Below are 24,006 nucleotides of genomic sequence, written 5' to 3' on the forward strand. Positions count from 1 at the left end.
GCCCGTCATTGCGTGGGTCTTCCATTAAAGAAGGATCCACTTTGGGAGAAAGGAACACCATAAAAAGGTTTAAGTAGTAAATTCCCACAGAAAAGGTCACAATGTACCAACCCCGTAAACTCTAATCATGAAGACAATACTCAGGCCTAGTATCATAACACTTAGTTATGAAAAGGGTAGGCCAGGATTGATAAATCTGTCTAGCTATGTGAAAAAACAGTAAACCACTGAGGGTTTCCCATGGACACAGTCTCCTACAGTGTCCCATTCAGACATCTGTTAACTCTGCTGCAGAGCTGCAGTCTCTCACATGGTTCAGGAGAATGGCAGGTAGGGCAGCTGCCAGAGCTCCGCTCAGAATCCAGGAACCTGTACAGGCACTTCTATTCTGCCCTGCAGCACCACCTCCAGCTGCAAGATCAATTGATTTATTTTTACGTGTAAGAGTGTTTTGCCCGTATGTACCTACGTGCACCATGTGTATGTATACCTGGCACACATAGAGGCCAACTATAGTTACAGATGTTTGTTGAGTCTCCTTGTGAATGCTGGGAATTGAACCCGGGTATTCTAGAAGTTCTCTTAACTGCCGATAATGCTCTATCCTCAACCTTGTTTTCTGAGACAGAGTCTCACTCTGTAGTACATAATCAGTTCCAGAGTCAGCGCAATGGCTCACTGAGTTAAAAGCACCTACCCTCTCAAGTTTGACAACCTGAGTTCAGTCCCTGAAACCCACACAAAAGGAGAGAACCAACTACTCCAAATTGTCCTATGACCTCCACATATGCACCATGATATTCATGCAAACATACATGCCAAATGGAAAAAAAATATAATGGGGAAAATAGGTGTGTGAGGGAGGTGGGAAGAACAGTGAGTTACTCCTCATGGCACACACCTGTAATAAAAGTACTCAGGAGGCTGAGAACATTTTCTCTAAAATAAAAAGACAGGATTGTCCACTCTCCCTTTTATTATGTGATATAGTGCACCAAGTTTTAGCTATAGCAATTAGACAACAGCAAGACATAAAATGCATAACAAGAAAGGGAAGAAGTCAAACTGGGTCTACTAGAAACCTGTCAGACTAACAAACACAGTAAAGTTGCAATATACAAAGTCAATGAAAAAAAGAAAAGTAGCCTTCTCTAATAAACAGTATACTCTTAGGAAAAGAAGTCAAGAAAAATATTGCATTCAAAAGAACTCCAATAAAAAGAAAAAAAGTATTTGAAAATACATCTAACCAAAAAATGAAAGACCCTGTAACAAACTTCAAGATACTAAGAAAGGAAATCATACAAGATACTAGACAACAAAGCCATTCCACGCTGGCAGAATTAATATTGTAGAAACGGCTATACTACCAAAATCAATTTACATTTAATGCAACACCCATCAAAATTCTGATATATTTTACAAGCTTAGCCAAAAAAAAAATACAAGCATACATATGGAACCACAAAAAGACCATGTGTCTTAGTTAGGGTTTTACTGATGTGAGAGACACCATTACCACAGCAACTCTTATAAAGAAAAACATTTAATTGGGGCTGGCTTACAGGTTCAGAGGTTTAGCCCATTATTGCCATGGCAGGAAGCATGACAGTGTGCAGGCAGATATGGTGCTGGAGAAGGAACTAAGAGTTTTATATCTTGATCTGTAGGCAACAGGAAAAAGAATGAGTAGGCCTAGTTTGAGCATCTGAGCCCTCCAAGATCACCCCCACAGTGACACACTTTTTTTTTTAAAGACTTATTTATTTACTTATTATGTATACAACATTCCTTCCATGTGTGCCTGCATGCCAGAAGAGGGCACCAGATCTCATTATAGATGGCTGTGAGCCACCATGTGGTTGCTGGGAACTGAACTCAGGACCTCTGGAAGAGCAGCCAGTGCTCTTAACCGCTGAGCCATCTCTCCAGCCCCAGTGATACACTTTCTTAAACCAGACCACACCTACTGCAACATTACCACACCTCCTAATAGTGCCACTCCCATGGGTCAAGCATTCAAACACATGAGTCTAAGGGGGCCATTCCTATTAAACCAACACACCAAGAACAGCCAAAGAAGGAACAAGAACACTGCTAGAGGCATTACAACACTCAACCTCAAATTATACTACAGGAATGTAGTCATAAAGACAGTCTGGTAACTGGTGCAAAAACAGGAAGATCAATGGAATACAACTACAAAGCTATGCCCACTTAAGTTTTGAAAACGAAGCAAGACTAGCCTTGAACTCTCATGTATGCCTCTGCTTCTGGAGTGATGGGACTAAAGGCATGCTCCACTATGACGGGCTCAAAGCAGCAGCCACTAGCTACGTATGGCTATTAATCCTCTGAAATATGCTGGTGCAACTGAGGAACTAAATTTTAAATTTTATTTAACTGACATTAAATTGATGCAAGCAAAAATATTACTCAGTAGTAAATGAATGAGCTATCCAGCTATGAAAAGACATGAAGGAACCTTACATACCATGTGAAGGGAAAAGGCAGTCTAAAATGCTTCATACCACCTGGCATTCAGGGAAAGGAAAACTATGGAGCCAGTAAAAGGAGCAATCATTGCCTGGGGCTTAAGTGCAACATGTACATAGATACATGTTATACACAGAGGTAATGTAGCATTATGCATTGGGCAAAAGTCACAAGTTAAGGGGAAAATAAATCTTTTTGCACAATTTTTCTTTAAATCCAATCTTCTCTAACAGAAATTTATATAAGGGCCTAGTTAGATGGGGTTATTGGGTAAAAACCTTTGCTGCCAAGCCCCAATGACCCACAAGCACTGTGACACATACACACACAAACTAATTAAATAAATATAATAAAATGTTTCTTAAAAATAAAATCTATTGCTGGGTGGTGGTGTCACATGCCTTTAATCCCAGCACTCAGGAGGCAGAGGCAGGCGAATCTCTGTGAATTCGAGGCCAGCCTGGTCTACGAGAGCTAGTTCCAGGACAGATGCCAAAGCTACAGAGAAACCCTGTCTCAAAAAAAAAAGCCGAAAATAAATAAATAAATACAAATTTTTTTGCCAGATATAGTAGTATACACCTTTATTCCAGTTCTCAGCAGGCAGAAGCAGATGGATCTCTGCCAATCAGGTCTATATAGTGAGTTCCAGGACAGCCAGGGCTATATAGTAAGACCCTGCCACAAAAATAAACAATAAATAAAATCTATTTAAAAGCTTACATTCAAGATGTTGGTGAAACGGCTCAGTGGGTATGAACACTTGCTGTAAAGACACAAGGACTTGAGTTAAAATCCCGGTAAGACTGATGCTACACAGATTATTAGAGATGGGTTGATCGGGATATGAGAATTAGCCTGTAAGGGCTAGAGTTAATGGGCCAAGCAGTGTTTAAAAGAATACAGTTTGTGTGTTGTTATTTCAGGTAAAGCTAGCCGGTGGTGGGAGCTGGGTGGCGGAATGCAGCCCCACAGCTCCCACAACAGAACCCGGGTCCTCTGAAAGAGCAGCCAGTGCTCTTAACCTCTGAGCAGTCTCTCCAACCCCCCTGGGGGGGGATACAAAGGGGCAATTTCTTTTACTAATCTCCTTGTTAAATATCTTACCTATAGCTCTTCTACTCTCACACTTAGTTTACAACTTTTATTCTGCTTTACAACTACACAAAAGGTAGTCAAGCTTTGCATAATTATGAGTAAGGCATTAAGTCTTTTGGTCTGAATTGGCCTGGAACTCTCTATATACCTTAGACAGACTGCAAACTTCTCATCCTTCTGACTCAGCCCCTCCAGTGCTGAGATTATAGGAATATACAACCAGGTCTAGCTCCTTTGTTCAGATTTGAAGATTCCTGTATTCATTAAGAAATATTGAAGAGAGGGCTAGCAGGATGGATCCACACTTAAGAGCCTTGTTGGTCTTTCCAGTTAACCTGAGTTTGGTTCCCAGCTCCAAAATTGGGTGGTTCACATCAATTCACAACTCCAACTCTAGGGAACCTGACACCCTCTTTCTGAACTCTGTGGGCACCTGCATTTTACAGGTACACACACACACACACACACACACACACACACACACACAGGGGAGAGACAGAGACAGAGACTTACTTTAAAAATAAATCGTTAGCCGGGCGGTGGTGGCGCACGCCTTTAATCCCAGCACTCGGGAGGCAGAGGCAGGTGGATCTCTGTGAGTTCGAGGCCAGCCTGGTCTACAGAGCTAGTTCCAGGACAGGCTCCAAAGCCACAGAGAAACCCTGTCTCGAAAAAAATCCAAAAAAAAAAAAAATCGTTAGCCGGGCAGTGGCGGCGCACTCCTTTAATCCCAGCACTTGGGAGGCAGAGGCAGGCGGATCTCTGAATTCGAGTCCAGCCTGGTCTACAAGAGCTAGTTCCAGGACAGGCTCCAAAACTACAAAGAAACCCTGCCTCAAATTTATATATATAAATCTATCTTTAGGGGGCTGGAGAGATGGCTCAGAAGTTAAGAGCACTGGCTGCTCTTCCAGAGGTCTTGAGTTCAAGTCCCGGGAACCACATGTTAGCTCACAACCATCTATAATAAGATCTGGTGACCTCTTCTAGCATGCAGGCAGAATACTATACATAATATTTTAAAAAATAAATCTTTAAAAAAGACAGACAGACAAGGAACTTAAGGAAATGACTCAAGCCAGTAAGTGCTAGACATGTAAGCATGAGAACCTGAATTCAGATCCCTAGAACCTGAGGGTACAGGTTAATGTGCCTATAGCCACAGTGCTGGTGGCACTAATCTCATTGGCCAGACAGCCCAGCTATTAAATAAGCTTCAAATTCACTAACAGACCCTGTCTCAAAAATTAAAGGTGGACAGGCCTCAAAGATGATTGCTCAGTGGGTAAAGGCACTTGCCACCAAGTCTGACAACCTGAATTCAACACCTGGGAACAAAAAAGTAGAAGAGAATCAACTTCTTCAAGGTGTCCTCTGATTTCCACATGCATGCTGTGGTATGCACACACCTCCCCGCCTCCCCACACACACAAAGGTCATAGTGATACTGGGAAGATTCTCAACACCTTCCTCTGGCTTTCACTTGCAAACACATACTCACGTTAATAGGCATATGCACACACACAAACATACACACAAAAGAAAATACTAAAGGGCTAAAGGACACACAGGGTCTGCAGACTGAGAAATCTCATGCCTGAAAATATAAGAAATATCTTAAACTCTAAAGTAAAATAATTTCTTTATATTAATGTCTGATGAACATTCTAACCTCCAAAGGTAATTCAAATCCAGCCTTGCCCAGGAGATACTGAACTAAATAAATCCTAGGAAGCACAATGATTTTCAAATCTATAAGAGTTCTGGTACAGACAAATCTGAGAAGTCTTTCTGAACCCAATCCTGAAGAATACCTGACCCCTGAGCATAAATATAGTCAGTACCAAAGCTAAACCAGGTCAGAAAACCCTGCCAAGGAACATCCTGACCCGAGACAGTCACCAAACAGAGATCACTTAACAGTTTATTCACTGTGTGGCAGACTGACCACTGATAGATACATGAAAAACAGACTAATCGGGCCCTACCAAATCCATACTAAGCCCCTAAGGTCTTGAAGACTTTGCAAAATTCTAAATGCACTATGGCATAATAAAGGAAAAAAAAAACATTAGTGAAGAAGCTCAAGATGACCTAACTTAACAATATTAAATATTAAAATTATTTTTAATTTTTCATAAAGTAATTCAAAGGTACAATTTAGTAATTATGTGACAAACTATAGCAATGCCAAAAATCTGTCTTGCTAAAAATGTGAATTTGTAGGTACTGGAGAGATGACTTCAGAGATAAAGGGCACCTGTTGTTCTTGCAAAGAACCTGAGTTTGGTTCCCAGCACCCATATGGTGGCTCTAGGCCTTCTGGGAGATCTATCCTTTTCTGACTTCTGCCGGAACCAAAATGGTGTACACACATACACTCATACACATAAAATAAAAATTGAGATATAAAAAATATGAATGTCCATATTTTATAGCATTTGGACCTGCTTTAAAAAAAGATTTTTTTTTAAAGAATTTAAATGTATACCTTTTTGATCATATAAGTGTTTGGCAGTATGCAAATAACAGAAAGTTAGGGGTCAAGTACACTATTATAAAATATAATTCATAGTAGGAAAAAGATATGTCAATATAAAAGATGCTTTTAGGTTTAATAACGATACATATGGTGGCTGTTGTAAAACAGCAAATTTGACCTAGACTTGAGGTCATTCTTACCTATTAATTATGTGACCTTTTCGTTATTTACTTAGCTGCTTCTAACCCCAGATTCTGTTATTGTGAAATAAGGCTAACAATGCAACATAACTAGGAGTAAATAAATGGTTTTAATGAACATGCTCACAAAAACTACACACACACATACACACACACACACACACACACACACACACACACAGAGTTTTGTTTGTTTTCTTGAGGGAGGCCTCATTCTAGTCCAGATTTATCTGGAATTTACTCTGTAGCCCAGATTAGCCTCAAGTTTGCAGTGATCCCTGGCTCTACAATGCTAAAAGCAATGACCCACAGCTTTGGGGGTCTTTTTTGAGTTTCATTGTTTTGTGCTGGGGCTGGAATCTAAGCCCCCATGAATGCTAGGCAAGCACAGAGTCATACATCCCCAACCCTATAATTTTTTAAATGATGTACAACAATATTCCCCTTTCCAATCTCTTCATTGGATTCAACAAAATTTTTAACTCTATTACTAAGAAACTGTAAATCTAAAGGCTAGACATGGTGATACAAGCCTTTAATTCCAGTACTCAAGAGGCAGAAAAGCAACAATCGCTAAGAGTTTGAAGCCAGCCTGGTCAACAAAGTCAACACTTACTAACATAATAAGACCCTGCTCCAAAATAAATTAATGAATTAATTCATTAATTTAGCCAGGCAGTGGTGGTGCACACCTATAATCACAGCACTCGGGAAGCAGAGGGAGGCAGATCTCTGTGAGTTCAAGAGCAGCCTACACAGCAATGTCTACGAAGCAATTTCCAGGACAGTCAGGACTGTCTCAAAAAAATAAAGAAAGAAAGAAAGAAAGAAGAAAGAAAAATTTAAAACTTTCTTTTCTTTTTTTGAGATAAGATCTCACCTTGTAGCCCAAAATAGTTTCAAACTTGAGACAACACTCCTGCCTTTGTGTCTTAAGTGCAGGGGTAATAGGCATGAGCCACCACACATAACTGTAATTTAATACTTAAACTATAGTTTCAAAGATTTATACAGGAAATGTTTAAATAGTTGAGAAAATCTGAACTAAAGTAGTAAGACTACACTGATACTGAAGATATAAAAACTAAGGAATCATATCGTAAAACAGTTTTGACAGAAAAAAAAATCAAAACAATGCCCAAGGAAACATTTTAATGTTTAATAAAAATAAGGATGCTGACTCTAAAAAAAAAAATCAAAAAACAAAATAAAACAAAAGGATATTGAGTCTATCCACAAATGGTCAATATCCAATTTCAGATTTAAATTTTTCTTTTCTTTTTTTCCAGACAGGGTTTCTTAGTAGCTATGGAGCCAGTCCTGGAACTCACTCTGTAGTCCAGGCTGTCCTCAAATTCACAGAGATCTGCCTGCCTCTGTCTCCCAAGTGCTGGATTAGAGGTGCGCCACCACCACCTGGCTCCATGTAGTGATTTTTAAAAAGATTTTAGGCAGGTAGTTTTGGTGGTATACTGCGCCTTTAATCCCAGCACTTAAGAGGCAGAGGCAAGAGGAGCTGTGAGTTCAAAGCCAGCCTGATCTATAAAACAAGTTCTAGAACAGCCAGGGCTGCACAGAGAAACTATCATTAAAAACAAACAAAAGAGTGTGTGGGGTTAATATGTGCATGTCTATATGCAGATAAATAACATACAGGGAAGCACTCACCTGCCACTCTCTAGCATTCTGCCTTATTCCTTTGAGACAGGATTTCTTACCAAACCTGGAGCTAGGCTGGTGACCAATAAACTCCACTCACTGATCCTCCTGTCCTGCCCCCACCACAATGAGAGGTTAGAGGCATGCATAACAGCCACCATTTTTTACATGAGTGCTGAGGATTTGAACTTATGTCCTCACAACCACACAGCAAGCACTCTTAAACACTGAGCCATCTCTCCATGATTCCCTAATTGAAGACTTTCGTCTTTAGAAAGACAGTAGCAAATGAGATTAGTAAATCCTTGATAAAACAATGTATTTTTTTCTAACTTAAAAACCTACAGGGGCTGGAGAGATGGCTCAGAGGGTAAGGGCACTAGCTGCTCTTCCAGAGGTCCTGAGTTCGATTCCCAGCAACCACATGGTGGCTCACAACCATCTGTAATGAGACCTTCCTTGCCAGCAGTACATTGTATGCTTAATAAATAAACCTTTAAAAAAAAGAAAAGAAAATCCAGAAATGGAAAGACAAAAAAAAAAAAAAAAAAAAAAAAAAAAAAAAAATAAAAACCTACAAACTTGTCTACGGCCATACCACCCTGAACGCGCCGGGAAGCTAAGCAGGGCCTGGTTAGTACTTGGATGGGAGACCACCTGGGAATACCAGGTGCTGTGGGCTAAAAAAAAAAAAAAAAAACCTACAAACTTGGGCTGGAGAAGTGGCTCAGTGGTTAAGAGGCACTGGCTGCTCTTCCAGAGGTCCTGAGTTCAATTCCCATCAACTACATGGTGGCTCACAGCTACCTGTTATGAGATCTGGTGCCCTCTTCTGGCATGTAGGCATATATGCAGAGCACTGATATATAAAAACATAAATACCAGGCGGTGGTGGAACACGCCTTTAATCCCAGCACTCGGGAGGCAGAGGCAGGCGGATCTCTGTGAGTTCGAGGCCAGCCTGGTCTACAAGAGCTAGTTCCAGGACAGGCTCCAAAGCTACAGAGAAACCCTGTCTCGGAAAACCAAAAATAAATAAATAAATAAATAAATAAATTAAAAATAAAAAACATAAATAAATAAAGCAAACTTAACTAAAGAAGGAAATAAGATTAAAAAACCTACAAACTCATAAGTTAGTATTATGTATTTCTTTTTTTTTTTTTTAAATATTTATTTATTTATTATGTATACAATATTCTGTCTGTGTGTATGCCTGCAGGCCAGAAGAGGGCACCAGACCCCATTACAGATGGTTGTGAGCCACCATGTGGTTGCTGGGAATTGAACTCAGGACCTTTGGAAGAGCAGGCAGTGCTCTTAACCTCTGAGCCATCTCTCCAGCCCCAGTATTATGTATTTCTTGTAATATGTTTAGGGCCACAAATTAATATAAGTATCATTATAATACAAATGATACTCCATCTGTTTCTAACAAAATTCAATATGAAAAGAAAAACCAATTTGAGTTTTCAACAACAAAAAGAAAGTGTTCTGAAATTCTAAGTCACCCCCTCCAAAAGTCACAAGTAACATTAGCAGGAACCATGTAAAAGTTGTTTCTCCATGACGCCAAAGATCAATTCATCCATGACAATGCTATGCTAAGCCATAAAATAAGATTGCTGATATGAATCTGCTATACTATACTTCAAATCATAAACAAGATGGCTCAGTTTACATTTTAAAATTATTCACCACCAATCCTTGCAGCATTACTAGAAATTAGTACTGCTAATTAAATTTTATATTACTGAACAACGACAGAGATAAATTCTAATTAGAAATTTACCCTAGAACTTTTGGCAAAAAGCTATCATCAATCAGTATTCTCTCCTCTCTTCCTCTCTCTCTCTCCTCTCTCTCTCCTTCCTCTCTCCTCTCTCTCTCTCTCTCTCTCTCTCTCTCTCTCTCTCTCATTTTTCGAGACAGAGTTTCTCTGTAGCTTTGGAGCCTGTCCTGGAACTAGCTCTTATATAGACCTGGCTGATCTCAAACTCACAGAGATCTGCCTGCCTCTGCCTCCCAAATAATGGGATTAAAGGTATGTACCACCACTGTCTGGCCAGTATTTTGTTTGTACAGGTCAACTTTCCTTTTAAGAATGTTAACTCACAGCCGGTCGATGGTGGTACAGGCCTTTAATCACAGCACAGGAGGCAGAGGTAGGTAGATCTCTGTAAGTTCAAGGCCAGCCTGGTCTACAAAAGCTAGTTCTTGGACAGGCACCAAAGCTACAGAGAAACCTTGTCTTGAAAAAAACCAAAAACAAAAAAAAGAATGCTAACTCAGTTGCACAGTGGTGGCAAACACCTTTAATACCAGCACTCAGGAGGCAGAGGCAGGTGGATCTCTGCATTTGAGACCAGCTTGGTCTACAGATTGTGATCCAGAACAGCCAGGGATGCAGAGAAACCCTGTCTCAAACAGAGGGGAAAAAAAAAAACAAACACTAACATTCAGGATGCTGAGACAGGAAAACTGTTAATTCCTGACCAGCCTGTGTTACAAGACCTTGTCTCTGAAACAATAAAAGGAAGAAATACAAAGTCCCTGAATATTACGCAGGCTCCTTGAATGCATTCAAGCTTTTTAATATAATTCTTCTCTTCCCCCTATACTTGAAAATACATGTGGTAAACGACTTGAAAAGTTAACGTTTAGTAGAAATAGTTAACTTTTAAGTTTTAAGATATTACTGAAGTATATAAAGAAGGGTTGTCTCACCCTAAGCCTAGGCACTTAGAGCACAACTCTTCCTTGTTTTTGAAAATTATCAGTAAATGTTTCCACTATTTAGTGTTTGGTTGGTTGATTTGTTTTTATTTATTTATTTATTTTGGTTTTTCGAGACAGGGTTTCTCTCTGGTTTTTGGAACCTGTCCTGGAACTAGCTCTTGTAGACCAGGCTGGTCTCGAACTCACAGAGATCCGCCTGCCTCTGCCTCCCGAGTGCTGGGATTAAAGGCATACGCCACCACCGCCCGGCCTTATTTATTTACTTATTTTTATATGCATTGGTGTTTTGCCTGCATGTAAGGTGTCATATCTTGGAGTTATAGACAGCTGTTCGGTGCCATGTGGGTGCTGGGAATTGAACCCAGGTCCTCTGGAAGTACTGCTTTTAATCGTTGAGCAATCTCTCCAGCCCTGATTTGGTTTTTTTGAGACTGGTCTCGTCAGCCTTGAATTCAAAATCTTTCTGTCTCAGCCTCTGGAGTGCTAGGATTATAGGCGCATAATAATGCCAGGCTAAAAGTTTCTGAAATCTTAGAAAATAAGCTTTAAATGTGAAAATTCAAACAGAGAAGAAGGTTCCATTCCAATTACTTTAGAGGGCAAACTGGCGAAAATATCAGAACACGGGACAGACACAAGAAATCCTAAGGGGACAGATGAACCAGTCTTCTCCTGAGTAAGTGTTTCAAAGATCGTCACTGTACCAGAATGGTTAATGTTATTTCCTCTGCCGTACACAATTCAAAACGGCTAGCTGGAAAAGTTCTGCTCAAACCTTAACAATCTGTCTCCGAGTTGCCAGTAAGTGGCTTTGTTTCCAGTTTCACAGACTATTCTGGGATGTCAAGAGTTATATTATTGCTGCTTCAAAAGAGCCCTTGTTTCAGTTCATTCTCAAAGGGATGTGAGTCCAGTGATGTTTACAGAGACCTGATGTTTAGATGGTGTTAGGAAAGGTCCACCCCTTTAGAGCTCCATCCTTTACCGACAACCATATTTTGTGTATTTTTGTTGTTGTGGCACTTACGCCTTTTTGAAAAAGGCACCTGCACATGGTTTCGCCTCGGCCAATAGGGTGTATCTACAGAAACTCCAGGGAAACCGACACCCTAAAACCCACTTGGCCGAGGAAGGGGGCTGGGGAGGGAGCAGCCACGCCTGGCAGCGAGGCAGAAGCCGCGGCTGTTTACAGGCGCCTTCTCCCTCCCCCACCGCACAGACAGGGGTCCAAACAACATTTCCTGCGAGCGAGCAACTCTCCGCCCGCCGGCTGTCCTCCAAGGGACCGTGGACCGGGAAGCCACGGACCCCTTACTCCTCCCGCCTTCCCAGCCTTCTTTTGCTCCAGGGCGGTGTCTGCACCGCCCCTCGGCCTACCTACCCCGGCAGGCCCTCCGGGCGGAGGCCTAAGGCCTAAAGGACGCCGGCCACTGACAAGCCCCGGGGCCGGTCCCGAGCGCAGGGCGGGTGAGGACAGCCCCATCCCCGCCGCCGCCGCCTATTGTTCTCGGCCGCGGCCGCCCCGCTCCGCACGCAGCCGCCCGCCACTTGCTCACCGCGCTGGTCCGAGCAGCAGCTCCTCTCAGCTCCGAGTCCCTGCGGCCGTCGCCACCGTCGCGGCAGCCTCCGCCGCCGCCGCCACCATCGACTCTGACTCTGTCCCAGGCCGCGGGACCACGGCCGTAGCCGCCACCGCCAGCGCCGCCTCCAGCCCCCCACCTGCTGCTGCTGAGGCTGCTCCTGCAGCAGGGGCCATCTTGTTGGTCGGCCTCCCCTTCCTCCTCCGCGTCCTCCGCCGCCCGTCGCTCGTTGTCCTCGTCCCCTTCCTCTTCCTCAGACTCCGGCCCGCCCCGAGACTGGGGCGGAGATGAGGGCGAGGCTCCTCCTCACGGGGTGGGGCCAACGGAGTGGAGGGCGTGGTCAACGGGGCGGGGCGGGGCCGACGAAGGGCGGGGCCCGAAGAAAAGCTCTGAGTCACTAGCCCCAAAGCCCTGCCCGGAGCGGGCGACGCGCCCCGCCCCGCCCGTGTCTCGAGCGCTGTTGCGCCCTGAGTGGGGAAACTGGTCCCACCTCCTCCCCCGCCGCCCGCCCGGTCCGTGGCAACAGTGCCTTTGATCCCGGCAGGCAAGTAGCCAGGCGGTGCCCGTAGGCTCGCTCCTACGGAGTCTCCCACTGCCTCTGAGCTTGTCACTTTCTCAACTCTGGACCCTTCTTCTACTCTTGCATCTTTTTACATCCCACCTTTTCCCAACCGTGTGTGTATGTGTGTGTGTGTGTCCGTCTGTGTATATCGTGGTGTGTGTATGTGTGTCTGTCTGTCCGTCCGACCGTGTGTGTGTGTGTGTGTGTGTTAGATGGTTTCTTTTATCCCGGCCTCTGTCCCGCCAGTTTTGCCTTTGTCAACATTCTTACTGAGTCCTCAAAGAGTGCAGCCTCTGCCCCCAAGGCCTGTATGGGACTGCTCCAACGTGTCTTAAGCTCTATTGGTACTCCACACCAAAACGAGAGAAAAAGATTTGGAGGAAAGATCTTCTAAACTTTGGAACTTTCTGCAGACAGTTTTGACTCCTACTGGAATAAAGGTGCTGGTTTTTATTTTGGGAAAATGGGCATAATTTTGGACAGAATTCAGTTTAGCCAAACACTGGTTATAGAGAACAGAAAGAAATGGAATTCTAATACAATGAAGTACTAATTTCTCATTAAAATAATTCTCAGGTCAACACCTGTTTTAATACTCCCCACACTGCACTCTGCTTTTTGTTCAGCTTTGGTTGTGAAAGCAGAGAATTTGTGATCCTGTCTTTTGTTTTGTTTGTTTTGTTTCTGTTTTCTGAGACATCCTGTCTCTATTATGTAGCCTTGGGTGTTCTGAAACTCACTCAATAGACCAGGCTGATCTCCAATTCACAGAGATCCTCCTGACTCTCCCTCAGGAATGCTGGGATTAAATATGTGTGCCCTGTGACCAGTCTGTCCTTTCTCTGGTGTAGAATCACCAACGTTAATTAAAAAAACAAATAGCTGGCGGGCAGGCGGTGGTGCAAACGCCTTTATCCCAGCACTCAGGAGGCAGAGGCAGGCAAATTTCTGTGAGTTCGAGGCCAGCCTGGTCTACAAGAGCTAACTCCAAGACAGGCTCCAAAGCTACAGAGAAATCCTGCTTTGAAAAAACCAAAAACAAAAACAACCAAAAAAAAAAAACCAACCAAACAACAACAACAAAAATCCAAATAGTGAGATTGTGGTGGTTCACACCTTTGATCCCAGCACTTGGGAGGCAAGGCAGAGACAGGTGGATCTCTGTGGGTTCAAGGCCAGCCTTGTCTACAGCGCAAGTTTCTGGACAGGCTTCCAAGCTACAGAGAAACCCTGTCTCCAAAAATCAAAATCAAAAACAAAACAAAACAACTTCAACCTCTCCCTCAATAAACAATAACTTGGTGGTTATTGGTTTGTTTTGATGGTTGATTACTTGGTTGGTTTGGTTTTAGTTTGCCTGGGTTTGTTTTGTTTTTGTAACAAGTTATCCTATAGCACAGACTGGCCTAGAAATCCCTATCCCCAGCCTGGCTAGGCTTTGGTTCTTTTGTTTGTTTGTTTGTTTGTTGTTTTGGTTTTTTTTTTTCTGAGACAGGGTTTCTATGTAGCTTTAAAGCCTGGCCTGGAACTAGCTCTTGTAGACCAGGCTGGCCTTGAACTCACAAAGATCTGCCTGCCTCTGCCTCCAGAGTGCTGGTATTAAAGGCATGCGCCACCACGACCCAGTCTTGAGACAGACTCTTACTGTGTAGCCCAGGCTGGCCTGAAACACATATGGAACTCATGGGGCTAGCCTCTCTTCCTCTTAACTTTGGGGGACTAAAGGTGTGAGCTGCCACATCAGCTCGATAGTTTTTATAATTATCTCCAAAATACCACGCCCTTTCCTAAACATCCAGGAAAAGGTCTTTGTTGTTAATTGTAACTTCATGGCAGTAAAAATTTCAGCTTTTTTTATATTCATATTTATTTATATTAATTATATTTTATTTATATTTATTTCTTGGTGTCTTTATTGAACATGTTTGCTGCTTTTGATGTGACCTAAATCTATAATCTCTTTACTGAATATGGTAGTCCCCACTTATCTGAAGGTTCTGTGATTTCAGTCACCTCTGGACAACTGCAAACCAAAAATGCTGTGAAAAAATCCAGAAATAATTCATGAGGTTTGGATTTCTCTAATATATTGTTATAATTGTTCTATTTATCATTAGTTGCTAACTGTGCCTAACTTGTAAATTGAACTGAATCAGTCTTATACATAGGTAAACACAGAGAGGGTTCTGTACGATTTTTCTTCAGTCTAGTCTTCTGCTTAACACCTGGGAACACATCTGCCAGATAAGAGTCTGGCTCTTGCAGTAAACTCGGGCCTAATTTCCAGCAGTCCTAAGGTTAGTCCAGCCATGTACTAACCGAAAAGCTATCTCTGGGAAAACCTGTCCCTCCTCAAACAACCAGGCTTCTGTCCCCTACTAGGAAAATCAGATTAATCTGTTCCTCCTGCTCCTCCTCCTCCCTTCTCACTCCTAGGGAACCTTCCACAACAGAAGGTTTCGGCTGCTGTTGCTAGGCAGACATGCCAACTTCTCTGTTTAGGTGAAAGCAAGTAACTCAGCTTCCATTACAAACAGCCTCAATCAGGATAGTCCCTTAAAATAGGAATAGGGATACCTCAGTTGGCAAGGGTCCTTCAAAGTACCCTCTGAACTATGATTTTTTTTTTAAAAGTTAAATTTGTTTCAATATTTTCAACTAAAAATAAGTTAAAAACAGAGGTTGCTCAAAGTTCATTTTAGCTATATAATTAAGCAAATGCTTGACCGAAGAACAACATCCCTGAAGAAACAACTGGCTGTAATAAAAGTAACCTGCAGGCAGTTGTTTGTCTTGAATCCCACAAACTAGAAGTGAGATACGGAAGGTAATGTGCCCCTTGAGACAAAAAAAACAGATAGTGTAGCCGGGCGGTGGTGGCGCACGCCTGTAATCCCAGCACTCGGGAGGCAGAGGCAGGCGGATCTCTGTGAGTTCGAGACCAGCCTGGTCTACAGAGCTAGTTCCAGGACAGGCTCCAAAACCACAGAGAAACCTTGTCTCGAAAAAACCAAAAAAAAAAAAAAAAAAAAGATAGTGTAAATTTTACTCCCAAATTAATATCTATTTATAATTTTTAGCTAGTAAATTAATCTCTCACCGGTAAATCTCTGTGAGTTCAAGGGCAACCTGGTCTAAAGAGTGAGTTCCAGGACAGCCAGGGCTGTTACACAGATAAACCCTGTCTACAAAAAACAAAAAAAAAAACAAAGAAAAAGTAAAAAAAAAATGAATCTCTCTCTTCTTAATTTTGCTGTTTAAGTTAAAACAAAACAAAAAAACATTACTAAAGTCTTGAAATTCGCTAGAAACTAATTAAAAGACTGAATTAGATAGGATGTTGAAGTTTATATGTGTATATAATTTAACCCGGCACTCAGGAGGCAGAAATAGGCAAATCTCTGTGAGTTTGAGGTCAGCCTGTTCTATAATGCGAGTTCCAAGACAGCCAAGACTATCACACGGAGAAACCCTGTCTTGAAAAACAAACAAAAACCTTTAGAAATTGAAGCCAGACTTGGTCAATCTAGCACTCAGAAGTCAGAGGCAAGCGTACCTCTGTGAGCTAGAGACCACCTTACTCTACGTAGTGCGCTCCAGGTCAGTCAAGGCTCTCTAGTGAGACCCTGCAGAAAGAAAAGAAGGAAGACAGACTTTTTAAATTAAATTAAAAATATATTGATAAAGACTACTAAGTTTGATGACATAGGTCTTTAGTCCCAGCACTTAGGAAACTGAGGCAGAAGGGCTAAAATTTCAAGGCTAATTCACCAATTTCCACCCTGGAAATCTCTACCCTGGAAAACTCCACCCCCGAGAAATCTTATATGAAGCCTCCCGGCTCAGTTCTCTGTTGTTTCTCTCCAGAGAAGAGGCAGCCACCCTCTTACGGCTTCCTGATAAATCTCTCTCTCTTTTTTTTTGTTTTTGTTTTTGTTTTTGTTTTTCAAGACAGGGTTTCTCTGTGGTTTTGGAGCCTGTCCTGGAACTAGCTCTTGTAGACCAGGTTGGTCTCGAACTCACAGAGATCCGCCTGCCTCTGCCTCTGCCTCCCGAGTGCTGGGATTAAAGGCGTGGGCCACCACCGCCCGGCCCTGATAAATCTCTTGATGTGACTTTGTAGTAATCCTTGACTCCTGACTGTCAGGATACCTTTGCCTCCAGAGCTCTAACCCTTCCACTGGGGAAAACTCCCCTTTCAGATCTGCAACACTTCTCCTGGAAAAGCCTTTCCCGTCAGAGCTGTAACTCTTAAAGTCTGGGTTATAGTATAAGATTGTACCCAAAGTTAATTAATCTAAAAAAAAAAAACAAAACAACAACAACAAAAAAAAACAAACAAGCAGGTGGATCTTGGTAAGTTTGAGGCCAAACTAGTCATGTTACAAGTTCTGGGCTACATAGTAAGATGGTTTGGTTTCGAAACTGCTACTTAAGACAAACAATTTAAGTGTTTTGTAGTCAAGTGCTTAGAATTCTAAGCCATTTAGTTTTATTTCATTTATTGGGGGAGGGGTGATGTGGGATTCCCCTCTTCATGCTGTGAAAACCATTGGTTAATAAAGAAACTGCTTTGAGCCTGTAGCAGAGCAGGGCAGAACAGAGCTAGGTGGAGGAAAATTAAACTGAATGCTGGGAGAAAGAAGGCGGAGTCAGGGAGATGCCATGTAGCCCCTCCCTCGCCTCCTCCTCGCCCCCCCCCCCAGCCAGAGACAGACTCCTGGACAAAACTTTACCCAGTAAGCCATAGCTACATGCCATGTGGCAATACACAGATTAATAGAAATGGGTTAATTGGAAGCCAGGCGGTGGTGGCGTACTCCTTTAATCCCAGCACTCAGGAAGCAGAGGCAGGTGGATCTCTGTGAGTTCGAGGCCAGCCTGGTCTACAAGAGCTAGTTGCAGGACAGGCTCCAAAACCACAGAGAAACCCTGTCTCGAAAAACAAACAAACAAACAAACAAAAAAAAGGTTAATTGAATATGTAAGAGCTTGCTAGGAATACACTAGAGTCATTGGACAGTCAGTAATTTAAATAATATAGTTTCTGTGTGATTATCTCTGGGTGGTTGGGAAACAAACAAGCAGCCTCGTACAAGGGAGGGGGTGTTTGAGACAGGGTTTCTCTGTGCAGCTCTAGTTGTCCTGGATCTCACTCTGTAGACAAGGCTGGCTGCAAACTCAGGGATTCCCGTCCCCACCTCTGCCTCCCAAAGTGCTGGGATTAAAGGCATGTGCCACCACCACCTGGCTTACTAGTTTATTTAACTTTAATGTGGAATGGTCAGAAATTTAAATTCTGCCCATTTCTCCACCACTAATATACTACTAAAATGATCCACTTTGTGTAAAACCACTGGTTTGCAGCATACAGTAAATACTCAGTGATTCCCCTGTCTCTATTTCCCTCTGGAAATTTTGTGGAGTTAGATTGGGTTTCGCTGTGCATCCATCACTGACCAGGAACTCACTTTGTACACCTACCAAGTCTCTAACGTACTATAATCCTCTTGCCTCTACCTCCTAAATGCCCAGATTGCAGGTGTGTACCACTGTTTTAGGGTTCCTATCGCTATGAAGAGACACCATGACCACAGCAACTCTTACAAGGAAAACATTTAATTGAGAGGGCTCACTTACAGCTTTCAGAGGTTCAGTCCATTATCATTATGGCTGGGAACATGACAGACAGGGTGTTGGAGGAGTACCTGAGAGTCCTTTATCTTGCAGGCAACAGGAAGTCAGCTGAGACACTGGGTGGTATCCTGAGTATAGGAAACCTCAAAGCCTGCCCCTACAGTGACATACTTGCTCCAGTGTGGCCTTACCCACTCCAACAAACTTCCTAATAGTGCCACTCCCTGTGAGATTATGGGGGCCAATTCCATTCAAACTATCACAATCATCATATGCAGCTCAATAAATAATTTATAAAATTTATTTTATGGGCATCATTACAATCATTATTTTATTGATTATGCCAACCATAGTGGATAATACCTTTAGTACTTGGGAGACTGAGGCAGGATAATTGCCCCTAGTTTGAGGGCAGCCTAGGCTATAGAGTAAGATTCTGTCTCAAAAACAGAAAAAAATAAAGCAAGTAATGATGATGAACTGATTGGTGGCACATACTTGTAACACAAAGACTCAGAAGACAGAGGCAGGAGGATCTCTAGCTGAAGACTAGCCCAGGCTATGTACACAGCAAGATTCTGTCTAAAACAAATAGAAACCAACCAAATAACTGACAGCAAAATAAAACAAAAATCAATTGTAAGACATTAACTAAAGTCAGTACCTGTTGCTGTTCTTGATAGGGTCTTGTATAACCAAGGCTGGCCTGATCATACTGTGTTGAAAGAAGGAGCCACCATGTGGCAGAGTATAAATAAAAAATATGAGTTAAAGCCGGGCAGTGGTGGCGCACGCCTTTAATCCCAGCACTCTGGAGGCAGAGGCAGGCGGATCTCTGTGAGTTCGAGACCCACCTGGTCTACAAGAGCTAGTTCCAGGACAGGCTCCAAAACCACAGAGAAACCCTGTCTCAAAAAACCAAAAAAAAAAAAGAAAAAAAAAGAAAAAAAAAAGAAATATGAGTTAATATAAAATGTAAGAGTAGCTAGTAACAAGCCTGAACTATTGTCCCAGCATTTATAAGTAATTCTAAATCTCCGTGTTGGTTATTTGGAAGCAGATGGTCTGGACAGGAAGACTTCACCTATACTGGCCTAAAGTTTACCATGTAGCTGAGGGGACCTTAATACCTGAGTCCCCTGTCTTCACCTCTCAAGTACCAGATTATAGAACGTTTTTTTTTTTTTAAAGATTTATTTATTAATTATGTATACAGTTTTCCCTGCTGCAGGCCAGAAGAGGGCACCAGATCTTATTACAGATGGTTGTGAGCCACCATATGGTTTCTGGGAATTGAACTCAGGGCCTCTGGAAGAACAGTCAGCGCTCTTAACCTCTGAGCCATCTCTCCAGCCCTATAGAACAGTTTTGTACCAGATTATAGAACAATATTTTTTTTTACCTTGAACTTTATTTTTTTTATTTTTTATTTTTTTTTGGTTTTTTCGAGACAGGGTTTCTCTGTGGTTTTGGAGCCTGTCCTGGAACTAGCTCTTGTAGACCAGGCTGGTCTCGAACTCACAGAGATCCGCCTGCCTCTGCCTCCTGAGTGCTGGGATTAAAGGCGTGCGCCACCACCGCCCGGCTTTACCTTGAACTTTAAAAGAGATCGGTGCTATTTTTAGATATACACAAATCTGCTGATGCTCTGTGAATTGTTCAATGTTTCCTAATATACCCGTGTTATACTGTGTTCTGTCTTTGGTTTAAAGACTGAAAATGAAAAATTAATTTGGGACTGCTAGTGGGATTGTACAGCCGCCATAAAAACCAGTCTGGAGGTGTGGTGGTTTCGGTGGGAAATAGCCCTACAGGCTGGAGTTTGAACTCTTCATCCTCCGTTGGTGGTGCTCATTGGGGAAGTGTCAATCATGGGAGTGAGACTTTGAGAACAAGAAACTTCAGGCCAATCCCTGCCCTTTCTTTCTCTCCCTCTCCCCTATACCCTTACCTTACTCCACCTACTCACCCTCCATGACAAACTCTTATTCCTCTGGAACCTTCAGCCAAAACCAGGTCATGGTGTTTTAGCACAGCAATAGAAAACAAATCAATACAGGAGGTTACAAAGGAAAAAAATAAAACCCCCAAAATAGAACTGCTTGTATGATCCAGCTTTAAGAACTTAGAGAAACACAAGGTACACATTTTAATGACCAAAGTATGAAATGTAACCTGGCTGCAGGAGTCATATAGGAGGGTGACCAAACTCATCCCCTGGAATGGACAAAGAATTGAATGTCTGGGACAATTCTGAAAGGGGGAAAATAACAGTTTTTTTCTTCCAGATAGGAAGGTCCTAAGTCTGGGACTCCAACTAGACATTTTATAACCCTCCCTTCTACTCGCACTTCCTCCCATTTTCCCTATTGGGCTAGTTTAGATACTGGCCCCTGTGCCTCCCCACCCTTTCTGCTCTGGGAACAAGAAGCTACCATCTGGGTAGGGGGGGCCCACCTTGACTTTGTCTACCTTTGTCTTTCTAACTCTCCTTTATAAAGTGCAAAGAAGCTCCTGGTAGTGGTAGCTCACTCGGGAGGCAGAGGCAAGAAGATCTTTGTGAGTTCAAAGCCAGCCTGGTCTACAGAGTGAGTTACAGGACAGGCTCCAAAACTACAGAGAAAGCCTCTTGCCAGAGGCTTCTCATTTGTTCCCTGCTGTCCAGACCCAAAATAATCACTCAGAATCTATATTAGTTGCAAAACTGTTTGGCCAATAGCTTAAGCATGTTGCTAGCTAGCTTCTATATCTTAAATTAACCCATTTCCATTATTTTATATTTTACCACAAGGCTCATGGTTTACTGACAAGGTCTGTCTCCTGCAGCAGCTACATGATGTCTCTTTGACTCCGCCTACTCTCTCTCTCTCTCTCTCTCTCTCTCTATATATATATATATATATATATATATATATATATATATATATCTTCCAGCCTGACTATATCTTTTTAAGCCAAAGCAGCTTCTTTATAAACCAATGGCAATAAAACATACTCATAGCATACAGAGGGGAATCCCACATCAAGAGCCTGTCTCAAAAAACAAACAAAACAAAAACCCAAAAAAAGAAAAAGTGCTAAGAAATCATAAAGTTTCAGAAGAGTTAAATCTTCTCTTTAATGTCTTGAATGTTCTGACGTGTGAATGTAGGACCCAGTCATGACAAGCTCAATAGAGGCCTGAGTCTCAGTAGTTGTGACAAGAAAGACCACAAACTGAGACCACCCAGGCACCACCCAGGAACAGACCATCCAAAAAGAAATTCCTAACATTCTAATCATTGTAGATAGGATCACTTGACTGCACATACCCATTGCCTTTCATCAGGACATCCCTATACAAATGTCAGCCAATCAGGGGTCCTGAACCTTAGAAATCTCTCACCCCTGCCTTCACTACTATAAAAACCCAACCCTAACAGAGCTTAGGGCTCTCCAGTCACTCCAATACATTGGACATAGAGAGTTTGAGTTTGCAAACGTATAAGAATAAAGACTCTTTGCTTTTACATACAGGACTCGGTCTCTGGTTGGTTTTGGGGGGTCTCTGTGATTTGGGCATAACAGAGACAATACTTGGACGTATCCTGAAGTTCTCAGTTTGAGACATAGGGGATAAAAGAGGACAAAAGAGAAACTACTATTCATTGAAATAATGCTTCAGGGAGACATCTTAAGCAATTACACTCAGGATATATGAAACCAACGTTGTCTGTTACCCCTTCATCTTTGAGTCCAGCCCAAAGCCAGGCATAAATCAAATGTGTAAGTGAGCCCTAAATGGTTGCCTTAGGTTCAGCATAACGATCTTCAAAAGATGCAGCCCAAGTAGAATTCTTACAGTCATATCCTTGTAGACATGATTTCAAAAGAACTATTTAAAAAATATATTTCTGAGCCATCCATGAAACTGTTCCTAAACTGTTGTGCCTTTCTTGGAAATCTCCAGCCCCACACTGAGCAGTCTGAACTTCAACTGACCCCATGAGATTTATCTCCTGGTGAGAGTAAACACAGGGCCTTAGTGAAGGAATCATTAGTCAATGGCCAACACTGCCAAAGACAGAGCATTTCCACTTCTCACCAGGCCAAAGGCATTGCAAGCTCCTGGCCGTTTTCTTGTGCTGGTTTGTTAGGGCAGCCTTACCAAACAGCTCTATGACTAGACAGCATAAATAATTTTCTTACCTGTTGGAGGCAAGACTTCCAAAGTCAAGGTCAAAACTTAGACCCTCAGAGACCACTCTCCTTGGCTTGCAGAAAGGCACCCACAAGTCTGTAGGGTCTGTCCTAATCTCTTCTTTTGGATTAGGGCCTACCCACTTGACCTTATTTTACCTTAATTATTTATTAATTTTGATTTTTTGAGACTGGGTTTCTCTGTGTAGCCCTGGCTGTCCTGAAACTCACTCTGTACATCAGGCTAGCCTTGAACTCAGAGCTGTATCTGCCTCAGTATCTTGAGTACTGGGATTAATGGCTTGTGTCACCACACCTGACTACCTTAATTATTATTTAAAAGGTCTTATCTCATCTCTAAGTACCTTGTCTGAGATACTGGGAGTTAGGGCATCAACATATTTATGGAGGGTATGTAGCATTAAATAACAATTGTTAATTTCCACCTTAAGGCCTTCTATCATGATATGTGTCTACTGAGGGGACCCTTGGGAGATCTGAATAAATATGGATATTATTTTCCATATCTCCAAAACTGTGAGCAAAATCTCTTTTTTTTCTTTTTTTTTTTCTTTTTTTTTTTTTTGTTTTGTTTCTCTGTGGCTTTGGAGCCTGTCGTGGAACTAGCTCTTGTAGACCAGGTTGGCCTTGAACTCACAGAGATCCACCTGCCTCTGCCTCCTGAGTGCTAGAATTAAAGGCATGAGCCACCACTGCCCAGCTGACTGGAAGTTATTAAAATAATAAAGTATCTTTACATTTTTTATTTTCTGGGTGATTTAATCTGATTTTCTTAGGTAAGAGCACTAATATAAGTGGTCAGCAATCCTTTGTACTAAATGACCAGAAAGTAAATATTTTAGGCTTTCTAGGCCATATGGTCTCTATCAGAGCTATTCAGTTCATCACCATACAATGGGAACAGTATAGATAGTTTGTGAATAAATGAGAATGATTGTTTTCCAATAAGATTTCATTGATAAAAAGAGTTGTGGGCTCTTATTTGGACCCCAGGTCACTGTTTTCTGATCTTAACTTATGTGAAGAAAGATTTTATTTGCTATAGCTGGGTAAAGTATGTTTTGTTATGTCCAATAACATTCAAAGTCTTACACATAATGACAAATGTTGGGTGTTATATACAACTAGTTAAACAGACAGGGCTCTTACCTTCAATAATCTAAACAATAACAGCATAGACACAATATTTACAACCCTGAGTAGATAATTATTATATGAATGGGTGACTATGTAAGACTAAAGGTAAAGCTGAGTTCTGGGATGGATAGATTTCTTCTAATGCTCTTAGTTTACAAAGACTGGGTAAAATAAAAAGAGCTAAGAGATAATCCATGACTGTGTGTGAAGAACAGA

General features: G+C 42.1%; 1 protein-coding gene across 1 annotated transcript in view; it reads right to left on the minus strand.

Annotated features, from left to right (window-relative positions):
* Positions 1 to 12,500, minus strand: part of Rc3h1 (ring finger and CCCH-type domains 1) — an 80,127-nt gene extending 67,627 nt beyond the window's left edge. The window contains exon 1 of the mRNA XM_041662343.1: positions 12,231 to 12,500. The gene's annotated coding sequence lies outside the window, so the exon portion shown is untranslated. The remainder of the gene's footprint in view (positions 1 to 12,230) is intronic.
* Between the last annotated feature and the right edge of the window lie 11,506 nt (positions 12,501 to 24,006).

Source organism: Microtus oregoni, unplaced genomic scaffold, assembly GCF_018167655.1.
Source record: "Microtus oregoni isolate MIOR12 unplaced genomic scaffold, Mior012 000013F_ref0000133, whole genome shotgun sequence".
In the NCBI taxonomy this organism is placed as follows: Eukaryota; Metazoa; Chordata; class Mammalia; order Rodentia; family Cricetidae; genus Microtus; species Microtus oregoni.